The sequence below is a fragment of the Carettochelys insculpta genome, chromosome 1 (assembly GCF_033958435.1).
Source record: "Carettochelys insculpta isolate YL-2023 chromosome 1, ASM3395843v1, whole genome shotgun sequence".
Lineage (NCBI taxonomy): Eukaryota > Metazoa > Chordata > Testudines > Carettochelyidae > Carettochelys > Carettochelys insculpta.
Genome location: NC_134137.1, coordinates 82,488,925 through 82,507,439, shown reverse-complemented (window position 1 = coordinate 82,507,439; position 18,515 = coordinate 82,488,925). Strand labels below are relative to the sequence as shown.

At 39.1% G+C, this 18,515-nt stretch overlaps 1 pseudogene; it reads right to left on the bottom strand.

Moving 5' to 3' along the window:
- Positions 1–2,107: 2,107 nt before the first annotated feature.
- On the bottom strand, positions 2,108–2,899 carry LOC142008209 (uncharacterized; annotated as a pseudogene).
- Between the last annotated feature and the right edge of the window lie 15,616 nt (positions 2,900–18,515).

Here is an 18,515-nt window from a genome sequence, read left to right as displayed (position 1 = left end):
ATTCCCTAGAGCTAAAGTTTGCAAAGTGAGGGCCGGCCCCCCTCAGGCAGGTGTGACATTTCATGAGGGGCACAGCACGATTGGCTTCTGGGTCTCAGGTTCATCCCTTTCATTAAAAATGTTGAAATATGTATTGATGTTTGTGTATTCACATTCATATACCGATTAATAGTTTTTATGTTCTATATAGTTATTTTCTTACATGTGCCCAAAGGTCTTCATTCTTTTCATATGAACATAACCAACATTTCCATCAGTTTGGATTACATTACACAGGTTGGGGCCCTCCTGCTAATTGCAGAGGTGAAAAGTGGGGTCCGACATAAAAAATGTACTCACTTCTGCCCTAAAGTCCCTCTCCCTCCCTCCTGCCCAGCTTCCTTCTACAGATTTAAAGAAAACTACAGGGCTCCTTAATATGAGAACCTTACGTGAGCTTGGGAGCCTAAGATGCTCAGAACTCAACAGTAATCCTTGATGCCTGGCAGGGTCAGCCCTTTTTATCAGTAATACATTTTGTCCAATATACAGCTGTTAGTATACATTAATCTGAAGCTTCATCCTCACCACTGTTGCCAAAATGATTCTTAATATTTCACAAGAAATTAACAGCCTACTTAAAATACTTTAAATACTTTTAAAATACTGTTAATCATACTTGTAGGCCCCAGTTACACATGATAATTCACTAATGTTTTAAGTGTAACATATTTATGGAAGATAATTTATTTCTCTGCATGTAAGTAAATCTAATCTTATTAATATTATGAAGACAAATTAGAGTGCCATATTTCTTCATTATTTAAATGTGTATCTTCAGAATGGAAATAACCCCTCGAGCAATTACAAACTAAATGCTGTGTTTTTTAAATTAAAGACTGTCATCACTGGTGCACTGTCTGGTGAGGTTATTATTATGCTCCTTCATCTTGATTAAAAGTGACTATTGATCCTGCAAAGGCTAACTGCTAACTGCTCTGTTCTGTGTAACCCTAGCTCACTTCCATTTTTCTCTATTCCATTGTCTATTTCCTTTTTAAATAAGTTATCATGATGATATGGATGATCTGACCAACCAGTTGCCACTTCATAGTCTTTGAGAGGACTTTCACCTCATTTCCTCATCTTACTCAGGTGTGCTTGCTTTTCATTTCTCACCATGGGATATCAGGAGTTAAATAGTGAACTGTGAGCTGTCGTAATACGACTCTGGCTACGTCTACACTAGCCCCCTCCTTTGAAAGGGGGATGCTAATGAGACACTTTGGGATATGCTAATGAGATTCTGCAAAGAATATGCAGTGCCTCATTAGCATAATGGCAACCATGGCACTTCAAAAGGGGACTTCGAAGTGCGCAGGGTCCTTTCCAAAAGGACCCCATGTAGATGAAAGGGAGAGGCTAGTGTAGACATAGCCAATGTCATTAACTAGTTTGACTACAAGTTCTCATAACTGCATTACTGTTCCATTCCTCTGTAAAAAATACTGCATAGGCACTGGGACCACTGGCAGGAAAACTGGAAAGAAAACACATTGGCTAGAAGATAACACAGAGCACTGTCTTTATCTTTCTGTGTTTCACATTATCATTTGTAGCGTGTGCTCTGTTCCCTGAGGAAAGGAATTTGGAAATTTTAAAAGGGATAAGCCAAACTTAACTGTGGCAATTTTGAAGAAATCTCCCACATGGGCAAGTTATTTAGCAACTGTCATATATATATTTATGGAAAGGAAATATCAATAGAATGTAAGTCAGCTAAAAGCACATTCACCAAAATGTTCATATTGTATTGATGAATATTGTATAGATGAATTATAAATAGAATGGAACTAATGCAATGATACCAAATTTATAAAGTAGCAGTCTGATGCATCACAATGCACCTCCAGCAGGATTTTATTACTTCCTGGGATGAAGAATGCAGAAACTTAACATCTTTCAGTACATGTGCACTTTCTTGCCCAACAGACTTATCTGCATGCAGTTAATCTACCTTTGAGTATGCTGTTCTTCTAGCATACAAACTGGACCATTTTAAGTTGCCCCCCCTGCATTAAGTTCCTATATTTCCTGCTGAAGACCTTTCATATCCCAGATGGACTTATTACTTCCCAAGAAGTATATTGTTCAGTTCTTGGAGGGCTTTCTTTTCCTCATTGAGGGCTTCCTTTTCTTTTTGAAGGGCCTTGTTTGCCTCAAGGAGGGCCTTGTTCTCCTCACGAAGGGCATTTTTTTCCTCCTGGAGGGCTTTTCCTTCATTCTTAAGGGCCTCTTCTTCTTCCTGAAAAGATGTATCATCCTTCTGGAGAGCCTTAATCTGTTCTTGGAAGGCCTTGTTCTCCTCCCACAAGGCCATAATTTCTTCCTGAAGTGCCTTTTCCTCCATTTTGAAAGCTATTTCCTGTTCTTGGAGAGCCTTGATTTCTTCCCAAAGGGCTTTGTTCTGTTTTCGGAGGGCCTTTTCCTGGTTCTCAAGAACTGTTTTCTCTTCAAAGGAACCCATTTTCCTCTCCTGGAGAATCTTATTCTCTTCAGAAAGGGCTTTGTTCTCTTCCTGAAGTACTTGATTTTCCTTGTGAAACACCTTATTCTCCACACGGAAAGCCTTGTTCTCTTCCCGGAGGACATGATTCTCTTCCCGAAGGAACTGATTCTCCTTCCGGAGACACTGATTAAGCTGCATCTGGTGGGAGGAAGCGGGAGGAAGAGGGACACTGCTGCTCTTGTTTAAACACTTGTCATCCTTGAAATTAAGCATTTTGTTGCTTAGCTGCACTCTCTAGAGTATGGGCTGTAGTCTGAGATTTGTTCAAGCTCTTCGATCGTTAGATTGAAAATGGAGGTGATGGCTTTTCAAGCACCTCTGCAGCAGGTCATGGAACACAGAATTAAACATATAACATTTCGTTATGGAGTCCCCAGTGCAATAACGGTAAACATGATTTTTTACACTTAATATGGTATATCTTCTTTCAGTAACTCTATATGGAGTAAAATTATTTTAGGAAACTAAATTGTCTAATTATCCATTCATTAGAAGTAAGGGAACAGTCACTGTTTGGACAGTGTCTGGATAATGTAAGACCAGATTTTGTTTTCAGTGACACCAGTTTCACTCCAGACCAATTCTACTGCAGAGACAGACTTATGCATATCAAGAGGTAAGCAGAATTTAGCTTAGGCTGTGTCTACACATGCCCCTCCCTTTCAGAAGGGGCATGTTAATGAGGTGTTTCAGAACAGGTTAATATGGTGCTCACATGCATATTCAGCACCTCAGTAGCATAATGGTGGCCAGTTGCATTTTGAAAGTGCTGCTTTCAAAACACAGACTGGCTGTATCGAAGCAGGCACTTCAAAATAAGTGCCACACTTTGCAATTCCCTTATTCCCAAAACAAACTGGGAATAATGTAATTTCAAAGTGTGGGGTTTATTTTGAAGTGCCTGAGTTTATATAGCCAGTCTGCGTTTTGAAAGCAGCACTTTTGAAGCCCGATTGGCCACCATTATGCTAATGAGGTACTGAAAATGCATATCAGTGCCTCATTAACCTGTTTAAAAGTACCTCATTAACATGCTCCTTCTGAAAGTGAGAGGCATGCATAGACACAGACTTAGTGTTTCATTGCTGAGATTTATTAAAACCTACTTTAAATTAAGACAATATTTGCTTTTGTGTTCACACTCCAGTTTATGAATGATATAAATTTTGTTTATTAGAACACATACGAAAATAAAGTGAAAAATTTCATGTCCTATTGCATAAATATTTCTGCTTTATGCATTTTAAATACCATTATTTGTAATTCACTGTTAAATGGCATTGTCTTTAAGTAAAGGCAATACAGAATTTTAAATATATTAACTTATTAACTTTCCTAATTACTGTCATTCAAGCTATTGTACCTTTTATTTATCTGCATGTATCTTTCTTATATGTGAAGTTGAAAATATAAAATGTAAATCTGTTTATTAATTTAGGCCTTGTAAAGTGAGCCATTAGTGGTACTTAAAGGACTCAGTGGCCTGGTGTTTAAGGCAAAGGTCTGTGAATAGTGTTATTTTTAACCCTAAGCCCAGACTGTGGTTGGGCCTACAAAGACATATGACCATGATACTTGGTTCTGGAATCCATCCTGAATTTGGAATCTTCTGGGGGTGGGGGGTGAGGGAGAGGCAGAACTGAACAAAGAGTTCTCACCCTGGGGAAATTCTATTTAAGGAAGGAGAAGCAAACAATGACTGTATTTATCTGGATTTAGAGATTGTTACCCACCCCAAGAGGATACACAAAAGCAGGCCTGATGGCTTGAACACTTCTAGTTTGTGTAAGCAGTTTTTAATTTCTTCCTTCTCTGTTTTAGCATCTGATCCTACCTCATTTTCAGTGGCATTCATGACATTAGGGGTGTGTCTACACTTGCTTTCCTCTTTCGAAAGAGGCATGCAAATGAGGCAAATCAAAATGCAAATGATGTATAAATTTGCATATTCAGCATCTCATTTGCATGTTTTGATTTTGAAAGAGCTTCTTTCGAACAAGAAAGCCAGTGTAGATGCTGCTCTTTCACAAGTAAACCCCATGTTCAAAAGAATCCTTCTCCCATTAAATAAAAGGAAGAAGGATTCTTTCGAAGATGGGTTTACTTTTGAAAGAGCAGCATCTACAGTGGCTGTCTTCTTTCGAAAGAAGGCCTTTCAAATATAGAATATGCAAATAAGGTGCTGATATGCAAACATGTGCCTCATTTTCATTTTCAATTTACCTCATTTGCATACCTCTTTCGAAAGAGGAATGCAAGTGTAGACACACCCTAGGGCCACTTCTACACAGGCCAATTCCTTCAGAAGTGGCATGCTAATACAGGGAGAGAAAGATGCTAATGAGGCACAGTGCAAATTCCCTGTGCCTCGTTAGCATAACGTCACATGACTTGGAGTCGGGAAGATATTCTTCTGGACTCCAAAACGCTGTGTAGAAGCGTAGCCACCTGGGGGGCTTCCTTAAGTAAGTCCTTTTTCCAGAGGTCCCTTCTTCCTGAAAATTTTTTGGAAGAAGGGGGCTCTGGAAGGAGGACTTCCTTCCAGAAGCCGCCCCCCTCCCAGGGCCGTGCTTCTACATGGCGTTTTGGAGTCTGGAAGAACATCTTCTGGATTCCAAATCACGTGACGTTATGCTAACAAGACACAGGGAATTTGCACCATGCCTCATTAGCATCTTTCTCTCCCTGTATTAGCATGTCACTTCCGAAGGAAGTGGCCTGTGTAGAAACGGCCTAGGTGTCCAATCACCACCAATATTCATAGTGAAAACCAAAACAGAGAAGTCATTAAGCAGCTCTGTGATTTCCATATATTCTGTTATTATTTCCTCTTCCCAAGCTCGCTGACTAATGGTCCTGCCCTACCCTTGGACTTCCTCTTGCTTCTAATACATTTGTAGAATGTTTTCTTCTTACCCTTTATGTCTCCAGCTAGTTTGAACTTCGTTTGTCCCCTAGTTTTTCTAATTGTGTTCCTACATACTTATGTAATTTGTTTATATTCACCCTTTGCAAATTGGCCCAATTTCAATTTTTTGTAGGGCTCTATGATTTTTTAGACAATTGTTTAAACCAGGGTGGTCTCTTGCCATACTGCCTATCTTTCCTACACAGTAGGATACTTTGCTCATGTGCTCTTAATACTCTCTCTTTGAAATACAGCCAGCTCTTTGGAATTATTTATTTGCTCAGACTTGCTTCCTAGGGGTTCTTACCTACCCTCTACTTGCGGTTGCTAAATTCTGACATCTTGAAGGGCCATGTTTCTACAACCAGTGATAAAACATATGTTGCAAATAACAGTGCTTAATTTGTGACAAGGCTGATTTCCAGCATCTGTAGAGTTGGCTGTTCATAGGCCTGGAACTTCCAGGCTTGCTGCACCAGTTAATAATAATAGTAATAATAATAATAATAATGACAACAGTACCCTGAGTTATTTAAATACAAAAAAATTGTGTGAATTAACTAGACTAATTTCAATTTTGTCCATATGAAAATCTAAAATGTTAAGAATCTAATTTTCTTATGGAATGTCATGATATTGTCACGGTAATTAACCATGGAAATGTAAGAGAATCAAATGAAATGGATATCTAATCTCTGTCTGAGATTATCCTGTGATGTTTGGATTGGAATCCAAATATCCCCAGATTCCAAGGCTATTCTGACTGAGAGATATGGTTCAGGATTTGTAATCTCTACCCATGTGGCAGGTAGTGTTGAAAATGTAATCTCAAAGGGACAGCCTTCTCCATCAAGATCCCAGAACCACACATTGTCTCCCTAGATGTATGTTACTGTGGAACTGTGGAACACTGTCAAGTAAGGTTCAAGACTTTTGTTTCCATATTACCTGTAGTTTTTTGTAAGAATGGCATACGTTTATTTCACATAAGTTTGCTCCATGAACTTCCTGTATTATTTCTCTGGTTACCATCAGGCTTACTGCTTTTTTCTTGTTATTGCTGTGTTTCTGTACTATATTGTGTTGATCCTTTGCATATGAGAGACTTAACAAATCTGTATTAACTAATCATTCCCACTTATTATCATTTAATTTGTAAAGGTACTGTCCAACCCAAAAAATAACAAATTCTTAGCTGTCATATTCCATGAATGGAACCATACCAGATTAAACCATCTGAATATCTGCCTAAAATTTATGACAAAATTTAGAGCACAAATATTGCTTACCAATGTGCTGGTCTTGATTCAATGGCCATCTGATGTCTTCTTGTGACAAGCGCTCAAGCAGTCATGCTGAGTTATTGATAGTGATGTCATTTCCTAAAGGATAGCATAAGTGACACAATAATAAGTGACACTGGTAATCACTGACACTAGTGGTCTTCAGGGAAGGCATGACTATGGTATATAACCTCAGGAATTTGAAATAGGGAGCCACATAGCTTGAATTATTCATTCATTCTTTGCGGGTTTTTTATAATGATCTTCAGTATTTTGGCTGGATGCCCGTATGACTGTAGAGCCGAAACATAGTGATCTGACAACAGTTCCTGCAAATATCCTGAAAATGTGATTTTTTTCTGTTTGTATCATTCAAGTATTAATGTGAAGTGACCACATTGGTATGTGTGGAGTTATTCCAGATGTATACTTGTGTAATAAAATAATTTATTTCTATATACTTTTACACTTTCATTATTTGGCTAGTATTAATATTTTCAGATTTACAGCTACAGATAAAATAAAGCAAATGCATATGTTGAAAATAGATTGAATGGCAATATACTTGCTGTCTTCACTGCTCATACCTACAAACTCCTTGCCTTTCATGGTCATGATGTGCACAGTCCCAGCATTCCATGATAATCAGACCTCTTCTTTTTACATAGCATTATGAACCTTTAGTAATTTCAAAGCTTTGATGGAACTTTATGGCTGTCTACACTAGCTCCCAATTTCGAAGGGAGCATCGTAAGTAGGGTGTCAGGAGATTATTAATGCACAGATGTACAGTACCATCAACTTTGAAGTGCTGTCTTATGTGTAGCCATGGTGGAAAGGGACTTCGAAGTAGCCCAGGCACTTCAAAGTACCAGTGGGTTAGCTGTGGCTACACATAAGCAGGCATTTCAAAATTTAACACTTCGAAGGTGCTGGGTGGGGGGAGAACTAGCTCAATGAAGTGCTGCATATACACCACAGCACATTATTAATAATCTCCCGACACCCTACTTACTATGCTTCCTTCGAAGTTGGGAGCTAGAGTAGATATAGCCTATGAGTTTCATTCTAGTATTGGCTGATAGCAGAATCTTGCATCTCCTGCAACCTTTTGGGATCAAATGAACATTACACGACAGCTGCAGAATAAACTAGTTGCTAATATCTGTCAACTGACTGAGGCAATTAGTATTTTTCTAGTAATGATATATTTGCTGGGAATCTGTCTATGTTCCCATAGCTATAGGTCCCCAGCAAATGTATTGTGACTGAAAAAAACTAATATCTCCATATATCTGCATCTATATCTATCCAAAAAAAGGGATGGTGTGACAGTTTCAAGTCTGATGAGTTTAAAATGAGATTTGGGATTTTGTTTTGAATCAGTACTATACATAGCACATCATCTCTTTATGCTGTCACTAAGCTCCATATTACCAGGTAGGGGCCTGAAATATGCCACATGAAATGAAAAATAATCTCTGGAAATTGATACATACAATGTTCATTGAGGTTTTCCAGGATGATCTGTCCTTTGACTCCCTGAACCACTCACCTTCTCATGTAAAGAAAAAAGGTAGGCACAATAGACAGGCAATGTTCAAACCCAAAATGTTCAAACAAGCAGAAGTCCATGGGTCACTACTCTCTCCCAGCCCTTTCCCTTAATTTTCTTTCTCTAACTGATCAGGCATAAATTAATCTTTCCATCACAATCTGTAAAATAATTCTCAATATTCACAGCCCAATTGATTTGCTGCTTCTTTTCATTCATATTGACTTCTTTATTACAGATGCAGCTCCCATGGTGACCTATATTCTGAAGGTAAATAAACACAAAACAATGAATAGTAGTAAGTATTCCATTTCAGAATGTCTGTCTTAAAGAAATACTTACCATTTTGAAATGCAGGCTTACCCCATAGTTAAATGGCAGGAAAAAGTTGGCTGCGTTCATGTATGACAGAAGAAATACTCCAGAACCATTTTTTCCAGGAGGATTGGTCTGGCTTCTAAAGAAAAAATTCTATGGAGCCAGATCCTCCATTGGAATAAAACACCATAGTACCACTGAATTCCATATCAGTTTCAAGAGAATACTGTGCTCCTTCTTCCTTAAAGAAGTGTAGAGATGACTAAATTGATCTTCAGAAAGAAGAAAATTTAGTGTTATATTTGCCATCATTTTAAGATGAATTTTCAGTTGCAACCAGTTGGAACTTTTCCTTAAATGGTGGTAGTATATTGTGGGTCAATCAGGCTTCCAGTGTCAACCCTTGAGCAAGTTAAAAATGGGAGGGAGGCAAGATGGGGTCAGATGAAGAAAAGTAATATGTCCAACCCTGAAACATAAACATACTTAATATTACTACTCTAAATTGGTGAAATCAATGGGATTGCTCTAGCAAGTTAAGTGTGTTTCTGCTTGCAGGACTGAGGATTTAGGATTATAATTCCTATTACAGGTTGTGTAGAACACTATGCCTGGTTCTGATATACTGAGATCTAGGATTTGGGAGGGCAATATTTGTAAATTTAATTTAATTGTGAACATACTGTTAAAATAAATAAATCAAGTCTTCTAATATTACTTAAATATTTGGGGGAAAAGGCAGAAAAATAGTTAATATTTCCAGGAATGTGGAGTTGAGCATGCTTAGGGAAATGTACCATATTATAAAAGATTGTTATGCTAAGTTTGGAGTTGTGTAAGTTCAAGAACATTTATATTCACACTGACTGATCTTTTAGGTAAACCAGAGTTCATTCTTAAACTTAAAATCCTCACCAGCATATTTGGCACATCTGGAGTTTTTACTGCTTTCATGATTTTCTGCTGATGTGACCTATTTTTTAGGTCAATCAAACACACCTTTTTCTCTCTCCAAAGCTTAAGAAATTTATATTGTGGTTTCCAAGAGACTTAAAACCTGGACTAAGACAGATCTCTGCTCTACCTGCCATAGATTAGCTGGGTACCACTGGGAGCAAAAGTTGATGGTACTGTACATCTGTGCATCCAATTTTATGGCACTCAGCCACAAATCTCTTTTCTGCATGACCAATTGACTAATTATCGTACTTGGCCTTTTCCAGTCTCTTCAATTAATGCAATGAACAATTGCACATAGCAGCAGAGACCCATACAGAACAGAATCTGGGCCAAAATTAAGCTCTAAGTCCCAGAAGCACCTGTTACAAATACAAAGAGTCCAGATGGTCTGGTCTTTGTGGGGAAGTGTCAAGAATTGACTTATCTGTCTTTCTTACTTTGAATTTAGGGTCATAAACATGATCTTTTTGAAGCAGAAAACCAAACAAATACAGAGGAAAAAAAACTAGGATTCAAGGAGAAAACTCTTAATTTCTTTGGCTAAATCTTTGTAGTCCAGCAGAGCTCATTGTTATTACTTCATAAAGGTGCAAATAGGATCAGTCTATAATTATACAGGAGGTTTCAACATAATTAGATGGACTTATTTAAACACAGCTGTAAATCATAAAAACATGAACTATTTAGTGATTGCAAATTGCAGATTTTATAAATTAAAGCTTAAGTTTTCAAGCAATAATTTTGTTGTGTTTTCTTTTTCAGAAACACTAGAATATGCAACAGTATTACTCTGCTTTATATCTGCTTTTTATGATTATCATGTATTTCAAGTTACGACAAAGTTATTGTTGTATGTTCATTTCCTCTCCAGCAAAGAAGTGCTGTGTTTCTTTTGTTTTCTGTAAAAGTACAGAAAAAAATACATATGACAAGAAAATGTAACTTTGGAGCTTACTGCATTCATAATAAATATATTTTGAGTAATATTATGCCATCTTAATTTAGCATGTGCATTCATTATTTCCTACACGGTCACATCAGTTGCGGGAAGCAATACAGGACCTAATGGTGTGGTGTCACCCACTAGAAGCTAGCAACACAACCAGCAGGAGACATAGTAGCATAGGCCAAGTGTGGACATAAGCCCCATACAATGAAATGCCCATCCTTTTAATTGATGGTGGGGGACCACAGAGACCAGGAAACAATTCATAGAATCATAGAATACTAGGACTGGAAGGGACCCAAGTGACCATTGAGTCCAGCCCCCTGCCCTCATGGCAGGACCAAGTACTGTCTAAACCATCTGTGATAGACATCTATCTAACCTGTTCTTAAATATCTCCAGTGATGGAGATTCCATAACCTCCCTTGGCAATTTATTCCACTGTTTGACCACCCTGACAGTTAGGAACTTTTTCCTAATGTCCAACCTAAACCTTCTTTGCTGCAGTTTAAGTCCATTGCCTCTTGTTCTATCCTCAGAGGCCACAAAGAAAAAGTTTTCTCCCTCCTCTTTATGACACCCTTTTAGATACCTGAAAAAGCTATCATGTCACCCCTCAATCTTCTCTTTTCCATACTAAACAAGCCCATTTATTTCAGCTTTTCTTCATAGGTCACATTCTCTAGACCTTTAATGATTCTTGTCGCTCTTTTCTGGACCCTCTCTAATTTCTCCACATCTTTCTAGAACTGTGGAGCCCAGAACTGGACACAATACTCCAGATGAGGCCTAATCAGTGCAGAGTAGAGTGGAAGAATGACTTCTCGTGTCTTGTTCACAACACATCTGTTAATGCATCCCAGAATCATGTTTGCTTTTTTTGCAACAGAATCACACTGTTGACTCATATTTAGCTTGTGGTCCACATAGGAACTGTCCAAGCCTACACTGTCCAAGGTTCTCTTCTCCACTATAACCACTGTCCAAGTAAAAGTTCCTGTGCACCTAAGCATCTGCCTTCTGCAATGCACACTTCTGCCTCAGCAGACATCCAATACCTATGTCACTTCTAAGGCTGATTCTCATACCAAGTAAAGATAAGTGAGATGATACCTATATTGCTTCTGAGACCATTGTGATATTGCTGCACTTTTCATTTGAATATGGAAGCAATTTATGTTACCACTGTATGTAACTGGCACCATACTTTGTGCCAGGTGGACCAAGTGAGGTGTCTAATGAAAACTGGTAATACCCTGAGTCTGGTTATGCTACTTGTATACCTGTGCCATGTTTGCATGTGAAGTTATAGATATTAGGTCTATAGTTGTATTAAAAATGTTTTACTGATGAGATTCACAATAGGAGGTGTGAGGACCTCCCTCAGACAGGATGATGGACTAAACAAAGGCTCAGAAATCAAACACACATCTCAGGAATTTGTGGCTTGTCATCTGAAATGCAGCCAAAGGCAAAGTACCTCAGCAGCCCATCTGGTCAGTTAACCTGGTCTAAGCAATGGGACTGAGATCAGATGACCAAACATCCATTCCACGTACTATATAAATGGAATGGGATGTGCTGGCGAACTCAGCAACCAATAGCAGCCTGCCACAACAGCCCACTTGGTCAGGTGGCTGCATGGCCTATGGGAAGAAGAAAGGATTTTTCCCCTCCACATGAAAAACTATAAAGCTGGCAGTGGCCACCTTGGTTCCAGTGTTGCAGTCTCCTGTTCTCCAGTTTCCGTGAAATAAGACAACATAATCTGGGATCCCACCCCTTGATTTGGTGTGTTTTCAGAGACTTTCAAGAAATCAGCATATAACATCACTGGCTTGTATTAATAAATGTATTTGATGTAGGTACTGTATCACTTAATTTTTTTTTTTCTCTCTCACACTATTTTCTTTCTTTCTTCATAAACTTTTCAGTTTTAAATTCTAAAGGATTGGCACCATGTGCTGTTTTTGGCAAGATCCAAGTTTTTGTTGACCTCAGACAGTGGCTGGACCCTTTGAGGGCCGGAAGAATCTGTGTGGATTTGATGAAATAAGTTTAATAACCTCTCACATGGGTAAAAGGTGGCTGCTGATCTTGGCTTTCGAAGCATCCAGAAAATCTGTGAGTTTGTTTGTGTGGCTTCTGGCTAGCCAGTGCATCTGGCAGAGGTACGGACAGGGTTTTGGATTCACCACGCAGCCCTGTTTTCTGAACTTCTGGTTGGCCATTCTGTCAAGATAGTGCCAGTCAGTCTGGACGCTGTCTGTCAACGGAGTTGATTGCTCTTTTGATTTCCTTTTGTTTATGGCTGCAATCTGCCAACTGTAGTTTTACTGGAAGATCTCTTTCAACAGTAACTTCTGTTGACAGACCTCTATTGTGTAGACGTAGCCCTAGTGTTTAAGGTAGTCCCACAAGATGTGGAAGACGCCAGTTCAGTTCTATGAGGGGGCATAGTATATTCTATTATGGGCCTTTTTCAGTATCTCCTGTTGAAGCTGTTCCACTGTGTATTGAATAGTTGAATAATAATTGGTGTAACAAAAGACTGAGAAAAACTCTAGAGTGCAATAGTTAAAAGTGCTTACCTGGGAGGTGGGGAACTCTTGTTCAACTCCCTTCCTCTCATTGTGGAGAGAAGGGAATTTAATTGGTACCTCCCACTTTCCATGTAAGTTCCCTAACCACTGAGCTAAAGGTTTTAAGTGAGGCTGATGTCTCTCGATTATTGCAGTCTTTTACTGAACATTCCAGGGTAAGTATAAAGGAGGATTTGACAATGAAAGTGGAACACTGCTATCCCTCAATGCTTTCTCAGATGAAGTGTTGAAAGTCTCTTATTACTATATCTTGCCACAGGAGCCTTAGTAATAGAGTGAGGCCCCTTTATTCAAAGAGACACTTGAAATAGTGCTTTGTGAAAAATACATATAACACTCAGAAATGTATCAGTAGCTTATTATACTTAGAGCATACGGAAACTCCTTGAGTTGGTTTCTACTGTGCCAAATCCACATAACATGTCATGAATATTTTTCTCTACATAGTCAAAGTCAATTTGACCAGCATTAGGACAAGTATATACACAGATCACAACACACTTTGCAAATAAATCTCCAGATGACAGTCATTCCTCAGGTTTGCTTCGTAAGGATTTGGCTATATAACTCTACAATGAGTCTTTAACCTTCTTGATTGAGGAGCTTGCATGAAAGATAGTTTACCATTAAAAAAATCGGGTTTCAGGTTTTTATAAGACCAAGAACTCATTTAGCAACCTCCCATAAATCACAATCATTCTTGACAGCATATTATTGAAACATGGGGTTGCATATTTTGAAGTAATCTGTGTTTTATGTTTCATGCTGATTACATTTAAAGAACTGTTTTCATATGTTGCCTCTATTATTATATTCTCTGTTCCCTTGTCCCAATTTAGATTTCTTTGTTTTATTTTATTAACCAATGGGAAATAATATGTAGAAAATGTTCTAAAGGATTATAAAAGTGTTAAATACAAATTCCTCTACATATTGTCTTTTCAATTATTTTCTTATCAATTTTCCCCTTGTGTAACCTTAGAAACACTGTGGCTGGGTCTACACATGCCCCTTCCTTTCAGAAGGGGCATGTTAATGAGTGGGTTCGAAAGATGCTAATGAGGCATCATTAGCATAATGGCAGCCATGGCGATTCAAAAGTGCGGCTTTTCAAATTGCGCGCAGCCCATGGAGACGGGAACTTCCGAAAGGATGCCCCCTGAGTTTTCGAAAGCCCTTCTTCCTAGCTGGTGTTAGGAGGAAAGGCTTTCGAAAACTGGGAGGGGTCCTTTTGGAAGCTCCCGTCTCCACGGATGGCATGTAATTCGAAAAGCCGCACTTTCAAATTGCTGCAGCCACCATTACGCTAATGAGGCACTGCATATTCATTGCAGCACATTATTTTCATCTTTTGAACCCGCTCATTAATATGCCCCTTTCAAAAGGAAGGGGCACGTGTAGACACAGGGTATGGCTATGTCTATACTACCAGATAAATTCAAATTTATTAAAATCAATTTTGTAATGCTGGGTTTTATAAATTCAAATCTGACTATCCTCACCTCCTCACGAATTCCTCACAAAATCGACTTACTGCTGCTACACACAAACTTCGACTGTTGCCGCAGTGCATTGTGGGAACCTATCCTACAGTTCCCGCAGCCCCATAGCATTCAAGGTATTTTCACTAGTGCAGTATGGGAAAAATTCCCCGCCAGTGGTTGTGGGTATGTGATGTCATCTTTCCACATTGCATTGCCCTCATTCCCCTCCTGTGGAAAGCAAGCGACCATTTTTTCAGAAGCAAAGGAAAAGTAGGGAATCACAATGTCTATGTGCTCTGGGATCATCCCATATGTCCTTGTCACCTTATCTCCCTTGAAACCACAGTATAGTATGACCTTTCTTAAGAAAGCCTTCTGATAAAGAATTTACCAATAGAAAAAAAAAGATTGGAAAGGAAGCACCAACAAAGATTGCCAAATTAACTGAAATCTCTTGATTTTATAACTGAATTATCAAAGATTTTTGAGAGATCAGGAAACAGACATTTTTCTAAGTGAAATAAGTAAAAGTAGGGAATTACAGGTGAAGGAAAACCAAATTGGCTGGCATCAGAAGGTGCAGTGCGCCAGACAGCGGGTCTGCTATACAGACCTGTGATCACCCAGGAGTATGTGTCATTTCAACTGGCCCTCAAGCCACTTTCCTGTACCCTTAAATCCAAAACATAATCCCTGAAAATATTACAGGAACAACACAGAGCTTGAAGAAAGAGAATGATAGTAAAAGTTAGGAAAAAAGACATTTTTGATGCAAGATTTTTGCTTCCCACTACGCTACACAAATGTATCCCACACAGGGGATGGAGCTCGTTAAATTTCCATATGCATGGGTGGATGTATGGTGTGGGGTTGTTGATTGAAGGGCCAGTTGAAATGGTCTCTTCAGTGTTCCTCAGGCAAGGGGGTCAGCCACTGAAATCTTTGGCACTGTGCAGGGCATTGTGGGGGGAATCTGCCTTCTGGCAGCAGCAAGCCTCCAAAAATCTTTTCCGCTTTTGGAGTCCTCACTGGACGAAAGCCAGGACATGATGCTGCTTGGCAGCATGGTCCGCACTGAACAGCTGCTATGGGCTGCCTGGTGCTGAATTCAACTTCATGGCCTTCCCATCATGTGCACCTGAGAGCAAAGGATATGGAAGTGGCCAGAGTGGACAACTGTGGGGCATTGTGGAATATATACGGGACACCTCTGGCGTCTAATAAAGTCTTTTAAAAGACATGGCATTCTCATACTAGCCTTAATTCAAACCTCTAAATTCAAACTTGACACGACACCCAGTTGCTTCTTACGGTGTTGTAATATCGACCTTAGCACTTCCTGCAATCGACCGAATGGTATTTGCTGTGAAGATAGTGACATTTTAAAACCGAGCTAACTGCCTTAAATTCAGCTTTATCATGTAGGGTAGACATAGCCTAAGTCACCACTTCTGGCATTAAAGAAGCATATGTGATAATTGTCAACAGCAGACAATGAGCTAAATTTTCAACAATGCCTAACAAGCCTAATTTCTATTGACTTTCAAAAAACTAGGGCAATTAAAATGTTATTCATTAGTATATAATTGTCCCCCATTTTTCATACTTCAAAGCACACTCTACTCTGTGGAAAATGCTCTTTTCCTCCTTCCTTAACAATTTCCTAGGTCCTCCTAAGTAATTACTGGAAAGGCTGGCCTTTATAGGAACTTTCTTTCGAGCATGCCTGCCAGGAGTTGACTGTTAAATTCAGAAGAGTCAAAGAACTGTAGCTTTTGCATGCTAATTTTGTACCAAGTAGTGAAGTTTTATCTCTTCTTGGGAATAAACACCTGATTTTTTTAACAGTTTTCACTTTCTTTCTGCTGAGAAAATAATGAATGTTAAGTGTGGAGTTGGGTGCATTTATTCAGTTGGCCTAGTATGTTAGGAGCTGTGTCATCAAATCTCTGGGGAATTACGAATATATCATATAAAATACTGACTTAAGAGTGAATGTTGTTTAAATTAGTGGCTGATTTCTAATGAAGATTTGTGAATAAGCTGTGATACATGATCCTTTCTTGCAATGGGGTCAATAGGTTGCAATGCCAATTTTAAAATCATATGAACACAATATGTAAAAATAAAACTGTGGTGACATTAATATGTCAGTGTCCTGATGTGTTAAATTAGATGTATTTAATGCCTGTAGGCTTGTTTGGATAGTTTATGTTCCAGTATATTTGTTGTTGAAGGTGGTGTGAATAAGACTGTGAAGCCTTACTGAAGTAAGACAATTATGGTCGTGCTTTTTCTTTGCTAGGCCCAGATTTTGCAATGATACTTTGTATGCCTAAGTTTGTAGTATATTAATTAATTAACCTTAGGCTATTTTCTCCCTCTCAGCTGAGATGTAGTACTTTGCCTAGGTGTATAATTCAAGTTGCATAATTAATTCCCTTTTTCTCATATCTTTGTCAGTTTTTGAAGTTGCTTTCCCCAGAAGTACAACAGTCTGTGATTTTGACAGTGAGTTGAGGCTTTGATGGCTGCCTTTGTTTGCTATAGAGCTAACTATCTATAGCAAAAGACACAACAAGACAACTGTAAGAAAACTGAGTTTTGAAGAGAGGATCTAGAGCAGTGTTTCCCATTTTTATTTGGCCACAGAACCCTTTTAAACTCAAAAGAACTTTGCAGAACCCCATTCCCAGGCTCTTCCCCCTCAGCCCCTAAACCCGCCCCCACATCTCCAGGCTTTACCACCTCAGCCTGCAGGACCCACATGCAACCCCCGACCCTAATCTTTACCCCCTATACTCAGTCCTATACCAATACTCATGCCATTCCCCTATACCCAGGCTTACCACTCTCAGCCCCAAACCTGCCACCCCTATCACTGGGGTTAACCTGCCTCAGCCCCATACCAGCCCCTTGGGACTAACCTACCTGTGGTGCTGGGAGGCGAGCCTACACCAGGCAGCCACTTGTGCCCAGAGGAAGGAAGACTGTCATGGAGGTGTTCCGCTGGCAGAGTGAGCTGAGCCATGCCTACAAAAGGGGTGTGGCCACTCAGGTAGCGCGGCAAGTAAGGGGCTCTTTGCAGCTCCCTGCTCTGCCAAGACTGAAATAATGGAACTAAATTTAGTTGGTTTAATGACTGGATCCCTCCTGCTGCCCTGCCAGCCGTTAAATGAATTAAATTTAGTTCCACTGTTTCAGCAGCAGCATGGCAGGGAGCTGCGGAAGAGTCAGCTATTATAATGGAATTTCCTCACAAAACTCTTATTTTCACTTTGCAGACTCTGAGGATTCTGTGGAACACCCTTTGGGAAACACTGCTTTCAACAGCAGAAACTTCCTGAGGTGAGATTTGGCTTTGCTGAATTGCAGAGCACCTGTACATAACAATTACTCAACTGCTAATTTGAGCTCCTGTGTGTCCTTTGTTCTTGACTAGCCGAGTTCAGCATAATCAGACTAATACTCCAGGATTATAATAATAGTCCCTGGAATTGGAATTTCTTTACCATCCCTGCGAGAAGCTGTTTAAAATACATCTTCCTATCAAACTATTAATTTTAAAGAGGACATTATATAAGAAGATTTATTTGTGAAAAAGTTTTAGGAAGATTGATATCAATTGCTTTACTAAATAGGGTTACATTGCAGTCTATAATTGGTAGCCCAGCCATGACATACTAAATTGAAATAAACAAGTCACCTCTGTATCAAAGACATGTTATTAAATATTCTCTCTAAGACAATGTGTATGCTTTAGTCAATTTGTGTCTAGTGTAACAAAATTGATTACATTTAAAGCAGCTCAGAAGAGGAGTACCGGTCAGGATAGTCTATGATGTAGTATGAATTTTGAGCACCTTGCTCCACTAGGGCTACGTCTGCACTAGCACAAATCTTCAAAATG